The sequence below is a fragment of the Pteropus medius genome, unplaced genomic scaffold (assembly GCF_902729225.1).
Source record: "Pteropus medius unplaced genomic scaffold, Ma_sr-lr_union100, whole genome shotgun sequence".
NCBI lineage: Eukaryota > Metazoa > Chordata > Mammalia > Chiroptera > Pteropodidae > Pteropus > Pteropus medius.
Genome location: NW_024348530.1, coordinates 996,551 through 1,011,681, shown reverse-complemented (window position 1 = coordinate 1,011,681; position 15,131 = coordinate 996,551). Strand labels below are relative to the sequence as shown.

The 15,131-nt window shown below is 36.9% G+C and overlaps 1 pseudogene; it reads left to right on the top strand.

Annotated features, from left to right (window-relative positions):
• Positions 1 to 9,363: 9,363 nt before the first annotated feature.
• LOC120616447 (uncharacterized) lies at positions 9,364 to 9,482 on the top strand (annotated as a pseudogene).
• The last annotated feature ends 5,649 nt before the right edge of the window (positions 9,483 to 15,131 follow it).

Genomic DNA, 15,131 nt, shown 5'->3' with positions numbered 1-15,131 from the left:
TGTAGGCAGCATATGTAGAGGTCTTGTTTTCTTATTCATTCAGCCATTCTATCTTTTGGTTGGAACACTTAATTCTTTTCCATTTGAGGTACTTGTTGATATGAATGTAGTTATTACCATTCTTTATTCCTGTTTTTGATACATGTTCTTCTTTAAAATTCCTTCCAACAATTCCTGTAATACTGGCCTGGTGTTGATGAATTCTTTTAGCTTATTTTTGTCTGGGAAGCTCTTTCTGTGTCCTTCAATGTAAATGATACTTCGCTGGATAAATAAAGAATTCTTGGTTGTAGATATTGGATTTTCATCACATTGAATATTTTGTGCCAAGCTCTTCTGTCCTGCAAAGTTTCCTTTGAGAAATCAGCTACCAGGCTTATGAGAATTCCCTCGTGGGTAACTAATTGCTTTCTCTTGCTGCTTTTCAGATTTTTCTCTTTGTGTTTGAACTTTGGCATTTTGATTGTGATAGGTTTCAGTGTGGGCCTCTTTGGGTTCATTTTTTTGGGGGACTCTCTGAGTTTCCTGGAGTTGTATGTCTATTTCCTTCACCAGGTGAAGGAAGTTTTCCATCATTATTTCTTCAAATATATATTCAACTTCTTGTTCTCCCTCTTTAGGTACCCCTAGGACATGGATGTTGTTACCTTTAACCTTGTCCCATATGCTTCTTAAATTATTATTATATTCTTGGTTACTTTTTTTCTTGCCATTCCAGTTGAATGTCCTTGTGGCTTCCCTATTCTCTATATCAGTGTTTTGATTCTCTTCTTCCTCACTCTGTTGATTCCTTCTGATATACTCTACATCTCAGATAATATATTCTTCATTTCTGACTGGTTCCCTTTTATAATTTCCATTTCCATTTTTATGTTTATTTTATTTTACTTTATTATTAGTGTCAAGTATACAGTACATTAGTTAGACATTTATATAGTTTATAAAAGGATCTCCCTAATTGTTCTTTCTCACCTCTGGCTCTCCACCTAGTCATTACATTAATGCTAACTGCATTCCCTGTGCTGTGCTCCCCATCTCAGTGACCATCTATCAACTATTAATTTGTACTTCTTTAACCCCACACCCCATTCTCCTAGCCCACCATATCCTCTCCCCTCTGGCCATCATCAGATTGTCCACTATATTTGTGAGTCTGTTTTTGATTAATTTGTTCTTTTTGATCCTTAGATTCTGCATATATATAAAATCATATAGTATTTCTCTTTTTCAGACTTATTTCACTCAGCATAATAACCTCTAGGTCCATCCATGTTGTTGCTAATGGTAGGATTTCATATTTTTGAGTGGCCATTCATTCAAAAAATGAGTAATATTCCATTGTATATATGAACCATAACTTCTTTATCCAATTGTCGGTTGATGGGTATTCAGATTGCTTCCATATCTTGTCTATTTTAAACTGGGCTGCCATGAACATAAGGGTGCACAGATCCTTATGAATTATTGTTTTGGTTTTCTTTTGATAAACACCAGGAAGTGCAATTTCTAGGTCAAAAGGTAGATACATTTTAAATTTTTTGAGAAACTTCCAGTCTGTTTTCCAGAGTGGCTACACCAATTTGCAATATCACCAACATCTTTGTTAAAGTTCTTGCTGAGTTTATCTACATTTCCCTTAATTTTATTGAGCATCTTTATGACCAGTGTTTTTAACTATGCATCTCTGAGAATGTTTGATGCCATTTTTACTGTATCTCTCTCTGTTCTTTTCTTTCATATGATTTCTGCTTCTTTGTCTTCCCATTTTGACTGCCTTTCTGTGTCTGTTTTTATGTATTAAGCAAAGCTCCTAAGTCTCCTAGTCTTATTAGCATGGCTTTGTGTAGTAGGTGTCCAGCAGCACAGTCCTGAGAGGGGTTCAGCTGCAGGCCAAGTTTAGACCCAGCCTGTGCCCTCTAGGGCCACCTGTTAAGGTTCAGCAAGCAATCCACAGATGCTGTGCTTGTAGTTGCCTCAAGAAACCACTCCAGAAACTGAGGTTAGCTGCCACCAGTGTGAGTCTTGGCACTGCTCATGAAATGGCACAGGACTCACTGAGGACACAGTTGGATGTGGCTTGAGAAGGGCTGCGAGTTGGGGGAGGCTGAGTTTCAGGGACTCTTCTGGTTGGAGCAACCTCTGTTATCCAGTTTGATGACCTCTCAGATATGGCAGTGCTGAGTCCTCACACTGGGAGTGGGGAGGGCTCAACAGAAGAACAATGGCTACTGCTGACACTTCTGCCCAGGAGAAAGGCTTACCTCTGACCCTTGCTCTGACAACTCAGTGTCCCCCAGAATTCCCTAGTGTCCTCAGAGTAGTCAACCAGGAATTAGCACTCAGAGTTAGCAGGCCTGTTACCGTGAAAGTCTGGTTGCAAACACGGCCCCTTTAAGAGGAACTTCTGTAGCTTCCGTAGCCTCTGTACCACTCAGCTGCTCATGACGGGCAGCCTCTCACCTTCTCCCCCTCTTACCTAAAACTGTTGCAGGGTAATTTCTTATATCTCTCCCTAGTTATAAGGCTTCTGTTCATCTATACCCCCAGATGAGTCTGCTTGCCGTTTGCTCTGTGTTTCCATCCCAACTTTGATGTGATTGCAATAGGAGATGAATGAAGCTTCTATCATCTATGTCATTTTGCCTGGGTTTCTATAATGACACTTTTTGACAGGACTGACTCGTAGATCACATGAGAAACATGTTAAAGTGCCTAGCACAATCCGTGGATCTCAATTAGTGGTAAGGGCTGCAATTATCACAGACTGATATTAGGGAGTTGACCATGGAGCGGACACTCGAGGAAAAATAACTTATTGGATATAGATAGGAAAGGAATATATTCTGACTGGTTTAAAGGTACTCCCCTTCTCTATAATGAGCATAATGGACCTCAGAAAATCATATCCTATCACCTGCCTGCTTGGCACAAAGTGTAATATAGTTTAATGACTGTAACTTCAGGCATCAGCCTAAAACTACTTGGAGGTAATATTGCTTTGCATTGCAGTTTCAGTGAAGTGGACAGGCAGAATAGAGTTCAATTTTACAGTCTGACCTCTTGGTCATTACTTAAAGCCACAGAGCCATATTTAATCTACATTTTCCTCTTTGCAAGTAGTTTCTAAGACAGACAGTATGTCATGTGCTAACTAAATTTCAGATTTAAAAAACACATTTAACTGCATAACTCAAGATGATAAAAAACTCATTTAATGGAGAATGTTCTTTTGCTGTCTGCTTGATCAATAAATTAAATACATTAATTAAGTGAGACTGTCAAGACCAAGGACTGTCACTAAGAATAGCCAACAGAACTGACCCATTCATCAGAGAGGAGGCTGGGAAAAGGCAGTCTTTGTCCTGTAATTCTGTGATGAATATAAAGAAATAGCTCATGGTGAGAAGGTAAAGTGAATATGGTGGGGAAAAAAAACCTACCATTGTTATTTTCAATTGCTCAGTTGATTTTTCTGTTTTTTTTTCCTCTCTGTTTCTTTGTATCTACCTTTGTCCTTTGCATGCCATATGATGTTCCTTCTGAATTTTAAACACAATATAGCAACAACTGTTACTCTTGCTCATCTGAATTGGAACTCTATGTGGCATATAATACACTAAAGATGTATAAAACATCATCCTTACCTTCATGCAGTATCTAGAAAAATGATATATGACCAGACAATTTAAAAATAAATCTCGGTGGGAGACCAGTCTGAGCAAGTGGGAGGATGTTACTTAAATTGTAATCCAGTATCAGAATGATGTGAGACTGCTACCAACTGAATTCAAGCACCAAAGACCCCCAGGTAGTCTTCGCAGATCCCTTGCTCCTTGGACTCTATCTCATTGACTCCTTTTCTTTACCTTTCCTTGGACTTTGGCCTCAGTGCATAAAATCTTGGACCAGAAAACTCTGACTTTGGCTTTTGCCTAATATTTTCCACCTGTAGTTTCAGGGTCTTTACTTTTAACTGTATTACCTAGATTCTTAAAACACCTAGAATGGTCTAAGAAGAAACGCTAAAATCTCCTACCTTGACAAAATGCTAATGCAGCTCAGATTAGTGGTTTGTCTTGTTCAGCATTTTAAGTGACAAAGTTTCCAAAAATGTATTATGGAAAATCATTTTGGCAGTCTTTTACATCACTCAGTCTCATAAGGCTAAGAGTGACCTCTAAACAAGTTGACTTTATCTTTAATAACACAACTATTTTTCTGCTTAGTAACAAGTGTTTATTGAGTACCTACTCTGTGCCATGAATATTTGAGCACTGGGGACAATAAATCAGTGCCTTCTCTCTATAGTATGAGAGACAGACATACAAAAATAAAATATAGTATGGCAGATTCTGTCAAACATGTACAAGGAAAAGGGTAGTCAGAAAAATTATGAAGTTTGAGCTAGGTCTAAAGGATAAATAATAGTTTGTTAGATAAAGGGAGGGAGGGCATTCTAGGCATAGAATCTCTTACATAAAAGCTCTGCAGCATGGTATAGCAAAGTACAATTCGAAAGTAATTTGATGAGGCTGAAACTTAGTGTAACAAGTAGAAGTGAAAGATGTTGCTGGAAAGGCTGACATAAACACTGAGGCCTTTTTATATCATATTAAAGATCTGTAATTTATCTTTAGGCATATTGATGAACTGCAATTTGTGAACAGCTTGCATTAAATAAGTCATCCGTTACTTTTTTGAGGTGAATCTTACCCCCCACCCCATCGATTCCTGTTTTGAGGTTCTAATCCCCAATACCTTAGATTGTGACTATATTTAGGAACAGGGCCTTTAAAGAAGTGTCAGGTAAAATGAGACTCTAAGGCCGAGGCCCAAATCCAATTTGGCCAGTATTCTTATAAGAAGAGAAGATTTGGACATAGACACAGAAGGAAGACCATGTGAAGACATGGGAAGAGAACTGCCATCTACAAGCCAAGGAGAAAGGCCCTTAGAAGAAACAAATCTTGCCAATGCCTTGATCTCAAACTTCTCCACTAGAGCTGTGAGAAAATAAATTTCTGTTGTTCAGGCTACCGAGTCTGTGTTAATTTATTATGACTGTCCTCAAAAACTAATACGGTTACTACTAATAAAGTTCTAAACATTATACTTTATTTTTTAAAAATACATATAACTTTATTCATATAATAATACCATGATTCTCATTTTCTTATAATATGCTTTCTTGAGTATAAGAGAAATCAGTGAAGGCATCTTAATATATTGAGCAAGGTAGTGACAAAGTCAGGTATGTGTTAGGAAGATTATTCTAGTAGCAATCTGGGAGAATTGGAGGAAACTGTGACTAGAAACAAGAGCAGTTAGAAAAGTGTTGGGGGTCATTTTGAGGCCTAATAAATACCATAGCACACCTCTTCCTTGCTTCAGTTTAAACCAATTGAGAAATAAAGCACAAAGTTGGAGGATGAAGATGGAAATAACACCTCTAATACTATATTAGCTAGGCAGGTGGAAGATGTAGATGAGTGTAGGAACCAAATTAATTCTCTGTGCCCCAGGCTGGAACTTAGAACAGCCCAGTTGAGGGAACGTTCAATCTGTGAAACAAAGGACACTTGCTCAGATCACCACCACCTACTGGTCTAGGTAGAAAGGAAGGAGAAAGAGACCAAATTTCCTACTCCACCAAGTTGAGAAATGTGGATCATTTTATCACAAATTAATTTATATAATTTGGGGGCAGGATATAATGGAAAGGGGGATGGCTACTTAGATTGATTACAACATCCTGAAGGGTAACAAATTCCATTATGTTATTTCTGCTACACAAGGTAGGACTTTTCGAATGAGATGTTAAACTAGGAATTTGCAACTCTCAAAGTCCTTTTCATTTCCACATCAAAAGCTTCCAATGATAGATTATAGAGTGAAATCTTCATAATAAATTAAGAAACAGAGTAAATGCAGTGACTCTTCTCAGGCCACAGTGGCCCTGTGCTCTGTGAAATTGTTTTACTGTCCCAAACAGCTCAGCAGTGGTCAAACGCTCATGGAACAGTTGTTAATTCTCAAATTATCCATTTAAGCTATAAAGAATAGTTTCACAGAAAACATGGCAGAGTGAGAGACATCCTCAGATCTCTTATCTTGAAACAACAATAAGCTGGACATCTGAAACTCAACAAAAAACACACAAACTGCACACTAGCAAGTCTGAGTGTAGTATCTGTGCATAAGAGATACCACAGGTCAGAACCCCGGGTGGCAGAGGGTGGACTGGGAGAAATAAAAAAGCTGCCTCTATAAGCCTCAGGAGCTCCCTGCAGGAGGAGGGAGAGGGGAGAATGTGCTGCAGGTTCCTTGAACAGTACTGCCTGGGAGCACTGTGAATTCCACGCAGCTGGCGGCAGGGCCCCGTCATCAGGGCAGAAAGCAGAGAAGCGGGAAGGGACCGCAGAGAAACAACAGTTGATTTTTACCGGCTGCGGTTGCAAAACTGAGGTTGAGCCAGAGCTTCCAACTCCCAAACCAGAGGGCCCCTCCTCCATACACTCTGAGACTGATTACCACGGAGCCCCATGGAAATCTGAGCAAACACTGCTGAGACTGTCGCTGACACAGACAAGGAATGAAACTGGGGGAAGCGAGTATGATTGGATATGTATAAAAAGAAAAAGGCATTAACACTTTATATAAAGCAGGGATCCAAGAGGCTTAGATGCCACCTACTGGAAACCAAAAGAAAAGCACCTTCTTTGCAGCAGGCTAAAAGGAGACTTTTATATAATAAATTTTCTTAAAAAACGGCATAATACACTTCCATTAATGCCCAGGCAGAGAAATAGTCCATTAAACACCATGAACAACCAAGGTGACAGGGCATCTCAAAAAGAAAGAGAAAAATCTCCAGAAAATAAGCTTACAGACATAGAAATATGCAACTTAAATGACAGAGAATTCAGGATGGTACTTCTGAAAATACTCAGTGAATTTCTAAAACGAGTCATATCAATAATTTCAGGAATAAAAAAAAACAACTAGATGAGCACAACAAGGAGATTGAAACCCTCAAAAACAACCAAATAGAACTTCTGAAGATAAAACAAAAAACAAAAAACAAAAACAAACAAAAAAAACATGCTATAAGAGTTGAAATATGAAATAGTAAGCTTGAGAAATAGAGTCGACAAAATGGAGAAAGAGATCAGTGATATCAAAGATAGAAATCTAGAAATAAATCAAAAAGAGAAAGAGAGAAGCTGAAGAATTAAAAAAAAAAAAGAAAGAGAAATACAACAATTAGGTGATAACATCAGGAGAGGAAACATAGGAATAACGGGCATTATCGAAGGCAAGGAAAAAGAGCAGGAGTAGAAAGCATTTTCAGACAAATAGTTGATGAGAATTCCCCAAATCTAAGGAATGAACTGGAACTTGGAATTCAAGAAGTCACAGAACACCTAATTATCTCAACCCAAAAAGGCCTTCACCAAAATATATATAACTATATATATAAAACTATAGTTATATAGTTATATATATAACTAACCTTTACATATTCGTAGTGGTAACCACACATAGAAGATTCAGAAGTGAAGTATGTAACATAAAACAAGAAGAACCAGAGGGAAAACCCACAAAAGCCAATCAAAATAAAGAAAACAAAAACACAAGGACAAAGAAGCAATGGAAACACTGAGCTACCAGAAAGCAAAAGATAAAATGGCTATAAGAAGACCTCACATTTCAATAATCACTCTAAATATAAGTGGACAGAACTCACGAATAAAAAGGCACAGAGTTGCAGAATGAATCAGAAAACAAAACCCAACCATATGCTGCCTCTAGGAGATACATCTCAGCTCCAAAGAAAAACATAGACTCAGAGTGAAAGGGTGGAAAATGATACTTCGAGCAAATGGCATTATGAGAAAAGCGGGAGTAGTGGTACTATTATCGCACAAAATAGACTTCAAAATAAAAAAGGTAAGGAAAGATACTGAGGGACACTTGATAATGATAAAGGGAATCATGCACCAAGAAGACATAACACTTATTAATATCTATGCTCCCAATCAGGGAGCCCCCTAAAATATAAAGCTATTACTAACAGAACTAAAGGGAGAAACAAACCAAAACACTATCATAGTAGGTGACTCAAATACCCCATTGTTGGATATGGACAGATCATCCAAACATAAAATCAATAAAGAAGTAACATCCTTAAATGACACATTAGACCAACTGGACAGAATTGACATTTAGAGACTCTCATCCCCAAACAACTGCTTATACATTCTTCTCTAGTGCACATGGAACATTCTCAAGAATCAGCCACATACTGAGACACAGAGACAGCCTCAACAAATATAAGAGGATTGAAATCATACCAACCATATTCTCTGATCATAATGGTTTGAAACTAGAGATCAACTTTAAAAAGAAAGCAGGAAGAACAACAAATACATGGAGATTAAACAACATGCTACTGAAGAATAACTGGGTCAGGGAAGAAATAAAAAGAGAGATCAAGAGATACATAGAAACAAATGATAATGATAGTACAACATATCAAAACTTTTGGGACATGGAGGAAGCAATAATAAGAGGAAAATTCATATCATTATAGGCCTATCTCCAAAAACAAGAACGAGCCCAATTAAACAACCTAAAGCTTCATCTTAAAAAACTAGGAAAGGAAGAACAAATGAAGCTTAAAGTCAGCAGAAGGAAAGAAATAATTAAAATTAGAACAGAAATAAATAAAATTATAAACAAACAAACAAACAATAGAAAAAATAAATGCAACAAAGTGCTGTCTTTGAGAAGGTTAATAAAATTGACAAACCCCTGGCTAGACTCACTAAAGAAAGAAGAGAAAGGACACAAATAAACAAAATCGGAGATGAAAGAAGGGAAATTACGACTGACATCACAGAAATACAAAGGATCATGTAAGAATACTATGAAAAAAGTATATAATACCAAATTTAATAACCTAGAAAAAATGGACCAGTACTTAGAAAAATACAATCTTCCTAGACTGAATCAAGAAGATCTGGAAAATCTAAATAGACTGATCAGCAGTATGGAAATTGAAATAATCATCAAAAACTTACCAAAAAGTAAAAATGCAGGGCATGATGGTTTCACAGGTGAATTCTACCAAACATTCAAAGAAGATTTAATACCTATTCTTTTCAAACACTTCCAAAAAATTGAAGAGGAGGCAGTACTTCCCAACTCCTTTTATGAGGTCAAAATTGCTCTGATACCAACACCTGGTAGAGATAACAGAAGAAAAGAAAACTACAGACCAATAACTCTCAGGAAAACATATGCAAAAATCCTAAATAAAAAAGAGAACCAAATATAGCAACATATTAAAAAGATTATACAGTCTGTGGCCATGTCACCCTAAACACACCTGATCTCATCTGATCTCGGAAGATAAGCAGAGTCGGGCCCGGTTAGTACTTGGATGGGAGGCCACCTAGGAAGAGCAGGTGCTCTAGGCATAAAAAATAAACAAATAAATAAATAAAAATATTATACACCACGATCAGGTGGGCTTCATCCCAGGGGCACAGGGATGCTTCAACATACGCAAATCGATTAATGTGATACACCACATAAACAAATTGAAAAATAAGAATCATATGATCATATCAATAGATGCAGAAAAAGCGTTCAACAAGGTACGGCATCCATTTACAATCAAAACACTTAACAAAATCAGTACAGAAGGCCTTTACATAATAAAGGCCATATATGACAAAACCCTCAGCCAACATTATACTTAATAGTGAAAAACTAAAAGCCTTCCCTCTAAGATCAGGAACAAGGCAAGGCTGTCCACTATCTCCACTGTTATTCAATATAACATTGGAGGTCCTAGCAAGTGCAATCAGACAAGAGAAAGATATAAAAGGCATCCAAATAGAAAAAGAAGAAGTCAAACTGTCACTCTTTTTGGATGACATGATTCTCTATATAGAAAACCCTAAAGACTCCACGAGAACACTACTAGAAACAATAAGCAAATGCAGTAAAGTTTCTGGATACAAAATCAATGTTTAAAAATCCATAGTGTTCCTCTATTGTGATAAAGAAGTGTCAGAAAAAAAAAAGTAGAAAAATATTCCTTCTGTAATTGCACCACAAAAAATAAAATACCTAGGAATAAATTTAATGAAACATGTGAAGGTCCTATATAATGAAAAGTACAAGACCCTGTTAAAAGAAATTGAAAAAGATACAAAGAAATGGAAAGATATTTTGTGTTCTTGGATTGGAAGAATCAACATAGTTAAAATGACTACGTTACTTAAAGCATGATACAGATTTAATGCAATCCCCGTCAAAATTCCATGGGAAATTTTGAAAGAAATAGAACAAAAAAATCATCATATTTGTATGGAAGCACAAAAGAACCCAAAGTACCAAAGCCATCCTGAGAAAAAAGAATGAGGCTGAAGGCATCACTCTGCTGGACTTCAAATTATATTACAAAGTAACAGTAATGAAAACGGCATGGTATTGGCAGCAAAACAGACACAGAGACCAGTGGAACAGAATCGAGAGTCCAGAAGTAAACTCATATTTATATGGGCAAATAATTTTTGACCAAATCCAAGAACATACAATGGGAAAGGAAAGCCTCTTCAATAAATTGTGCTGGGAAAACTGGAAGGCCACTTACAAAAGAATGAAACTAGACTGATGTCTATTGCCACACACCATAATTAACTCAAAATAGATTAAGGACCTAAATATAAGGCCAGAAACAATTAATTGCATAGAAGAAAACATAAGAACTACACTCAAGGACCTTGAACTTAAAGAGAGTTTCATGAATTTGACCTCAAAGGCAAGGGAAGTAAAAGCAAAAATAAAGGAATTGGACTACATCAAACTTAAAAGCTTCTGCTCAGCAAAAGAAACCATCAACAAGACAAAGAGACAACCATCTGAATGGGAAAATACATTTGCAAGCAATGCTTCTGATAAGGGCCTAATATCCAAAATATAGAAAGAACTCATACAACTCAATAAACAACAACAAAAAAACCCAAACAATCCCATCAAAAAATGGGCAGAGGACCTGAACAGACATTTCTTCCTAGAGGACATACAAATGGCCAATAAATATATGAAAAGATGCTCAACATCGCTAGCTATTAGAAAAATTCCAATCAAAACCACAATGAGACACAATCTCACACCTGTGAGACTAGCTGTAATCAACAGGATAAATAATAACAAATGTTGGAGAGGATGTGGAGAAAAAGGAACCCTCATACACTGCTGGTGGGACTGCAAATTGGTACAGCCACTATGGAAAACAGTATGGAGGTTCCTCAGAAAACTAAGAATCGATCTACCTTATGATCCACAAATCTCTCTACTGGGTATTTACCCCAAAGACTTGCAAACCCATATGCAAAAAGATATTTGCACTCCGATGTTCATAGCAGCATTATTCACAGGACATGGGATTAACCGAAGTGTCCTATGATAGATGATTGGCTAAAAAACTGTGGTACATATATACAATGGAATATTACTCAGCCATAAGAAGAGATGAAATAGTGCCATTTGCGACAACCTGAATGGACCTCGAGATAATCATGCTTAGCGAAATAAGCCAGACAGAAAAAGTTGAAAACCACATGGTATCACTCATATGTGGTATATAAAGCTAAAAGCAACAAATGAACAGGACAAACAGAGACTCATGGACATGGACAATGGACGAGTGGTTATCAGAGAGTATGGGATGGAGGAGGAGGGGGGATGTAGATAGGGTAGAGGGGTCAAATATAGAGAATAGGGGGAGGTTGAAGTGGGTAAATAGGATCAAATATATGATAGCTGAAGGGAACTGGACTTTAGGTGGTAAACACACAATAGAATATTACAGATGTTAAATTGTAATGCACACCTGAAAATTTTATAATTGTATTAACCAATGTTACTCCAATAAACTTAAAAAAAAAAAAAGAATAGTTTCCTTTTGCTACCTGGCCCAGTTAATCAAGAACTGATATCCAGAACTATGACATAGCTTCTGTCACCACATATATGACTTAAATAGTTTAAGCTTAAATATTATTTCAAAGGCATATTTGGTCCCTCAATAGTTTAACTCCTCAGTCACGGAAGAATACAGTTCATATTTTGAGTTGCATACAATTGACTACTTCAGTTGTAATTCTGAAACTTGTAATTTCTGCTTTTCTTTCCAGCCATTTTCTCACCCTAGGTAGGAAAACTTGTCTTAACATGGAAGCCATCCTTCTTCAATAGTATATGACTTTTTTTAGCTTTGGGGCCTCTAAGAGGTCCCACACTTGGGAAAAGCTTGATGTAGAGCTGTCATTAAGAAGTCCTGTCAAAATGCAGAGCAGATGTAAACCAAGCAACTAATTACTTTCCTTAAATTCTGATGTTGCCCTGTTAACTGGCATTTACTGGCATATCACCTCTGTCTTTGGCTAGACTGTGTTATAAAGAGCCTTTGGATATCCACATTTCCTTTTCTTTTGCTTTCAGTATTATAGATTGATCAATTAACTTTAGAGTATAAGCAGAAAAAATGAGAGTCCCTCAGGCTAAGAATAGCCCTCATTCAAAAACAATTATTAGGACTCACATTTTTGCTCCTGAGTTCTGAAAACTTCAAGGGGATTCACAATATTTTTGGAACATCCTAAGAGCAATGCCGGAGGAAAGTGGCAGAGAAACTACTTTACTTTTGGAAAAGATGCAAAGCCGGAACATTCAAAGTGTCATATTTGAACATTTATTCAGAGTTCCTTTGGAATGTTCACTCAGTTGGATTCAGAACCTGTACTTGGCAGGTAATCTTTCTTCAGTGGCCACACAATAAGTATTAGTTATAATGGTGCTTTCCCATGTGACACATAGTGGCTGTTTAATAAATGTGCATTGAATAAATTAGTTAATGAAGAAATGAGTATCTGAATGCTGGTTACACAAATATAAAGTTACTTCTTATCTGTGACCCAGACAATGACTAAAACAGTGAAATCCATAGGAAGTGTTTTTCAAGTTGCAGGTCACGACTTATTAGTGAGTTGTAGAATCAATTTAGTAGGCTACAACCATAATTTTAAAGAAATGAAATGGACGAAAATAGAAAATGTTGGCATACATTACACATAATGAGTATAATTTTTCTGTGCTAAATTTTTGTTTTAGTTATACATGTGTGTGAATATATGGATCATGTGTGGATGATGAGTAAAATGTATTTATTAATGTGACTCACAGTCAAAATAGTTTGAGGTCAACAAATTTTGGCCCATGAACCAAATTTGACATATCACCTCTGTCTTAGTCTGCTCAGGCTGCTATAACAAAATACCATAGACTAGGTAGCTTATAAACAATGGAAATTTATTTTTTACTATTCTAAAGGTTGGGTAGTCCAAGATAAGGCACTGGAAGATTCAGTGTCTGGTAAGAGCCCCTTTCCTGGTGCGCAGATGGGGGTCTTTTTCCTGCCTCACAGGGTAGAAGTAGTGAGAGAGTTCTCTGGGATCTCTTTTATAAGGACATTAATCCCATTCATGAGGGCTCCACCCTCATGACCTAATCACCTCCCAAAGGCCCCACCTCCAAATACTATCACAGTAGGGGAAGTGGTTTCAACATGTGAATTTTGGGCAAAAACAAAACAAAACAAAACAAAACAAAACAAACAGACATTCAGTCTATAGCAGCCTCTCTTTGTAAATAAAGTTTTATTGGAATACAGCTATGCTCATCATTTACATTTGCCTAGGACTTCTTTTGCACTACAATTGCAGAGCTAGGTACTTGTGACAGAGACCTTATGACCCACAAAACTTTATGTTTACTCTTTGGCCCATTACAGAAAGTTTGCTGATCCCTGTATTGAAGATTCTAGAGACCCTTAGGTATACAGAACCTGGTTTATGTTGTTTAGAAAAGAATACAAGCTAATATAATCAATTAATACCTAGTTGGAAGTTAATCTTGTTTCTTTGGACTCAGAGCAAATGTTAGTAGGTTTTAAACACCTGTAAGAATATTTAAATTGAGCTAATGGCAGATAATTTAAAAATTTGGGCCAAAATGAATGTATTGATTGAATTTGGTCATGCTCTTAGATAGTGAGTTGACACAATCTGGTCTAGTGTGTAGTAAAGTTTCCTCATCCTGTGTAAACTTTGCAAACTCTACTCAAGAAGGTTCTAGAAACCAATTATATGACCAACTCACAACTTTATATATGCTTTCAAAACTACATAACTATACAACCAATGCCCAAATAAAAATGTCATTTAGAGTTGGAGATCTAAAAACTGTACCACAGGGAGGAGGACATGAAGCTAACAATGTGCAAGGAATAAAGCAGATCAAGTAGCTTTTCCCCCAAATCTCGACTGTTTAAGTTACTCATCAGCCAGAAAGATTGCTTTTTACACTCCTTCACATTTGTTTAAATCTTGTGCCATATGTAGATAAGAACTGTGATGGATGCTAGCAACTGTTACCATCAGCATGGCTGGAGCACTGGGTATGTGTATCTGATGGTAAGAGGATGAGACTGGAGAAGTTGATAATGCCTCCATTTTCCATGAGACAGGCCCTGTGAACCAAGCTAAGGTAGCTCTGGAAATCTTTCAATCAGAAGAGACAAATAATCATATTTGTGTTTTAGATGCACTTTTTACAGTATGATCCATGGATTGGAGAAGATAGAGAATGGAGGAAGGGAGACCAGTTAGGGGGTTATTTTAGCAATCTCATTGAGAATAAAGACCCATAGCGAGTGCAGTGAACATAGGAACAAGTCATGGATATAGATTTGAAATATATTTAGGAGCTAGAACTACAAAATTTGTGTAGAGGAATGTTAAGAGATTAATCTAGAAGTTAAGCTCAAACCTCTAACGGAGGGCCATTTATGCCACATTTAAAATTTCAGACTTTATCCTTAGAGGTACTAGGGAGCCAGTAATGGAAAATCACTCTGCTGGAATGTAAAATATTGATTGAAAATAGCCGGGCCTAGAAGTATGGAGACCCATTAGGATGCTACTTCTAGTAGACACGGTTAGGAAGTGTTTTTGACTATGAATATATTCATTCACATTAAGTTTCTCCTATTTCCT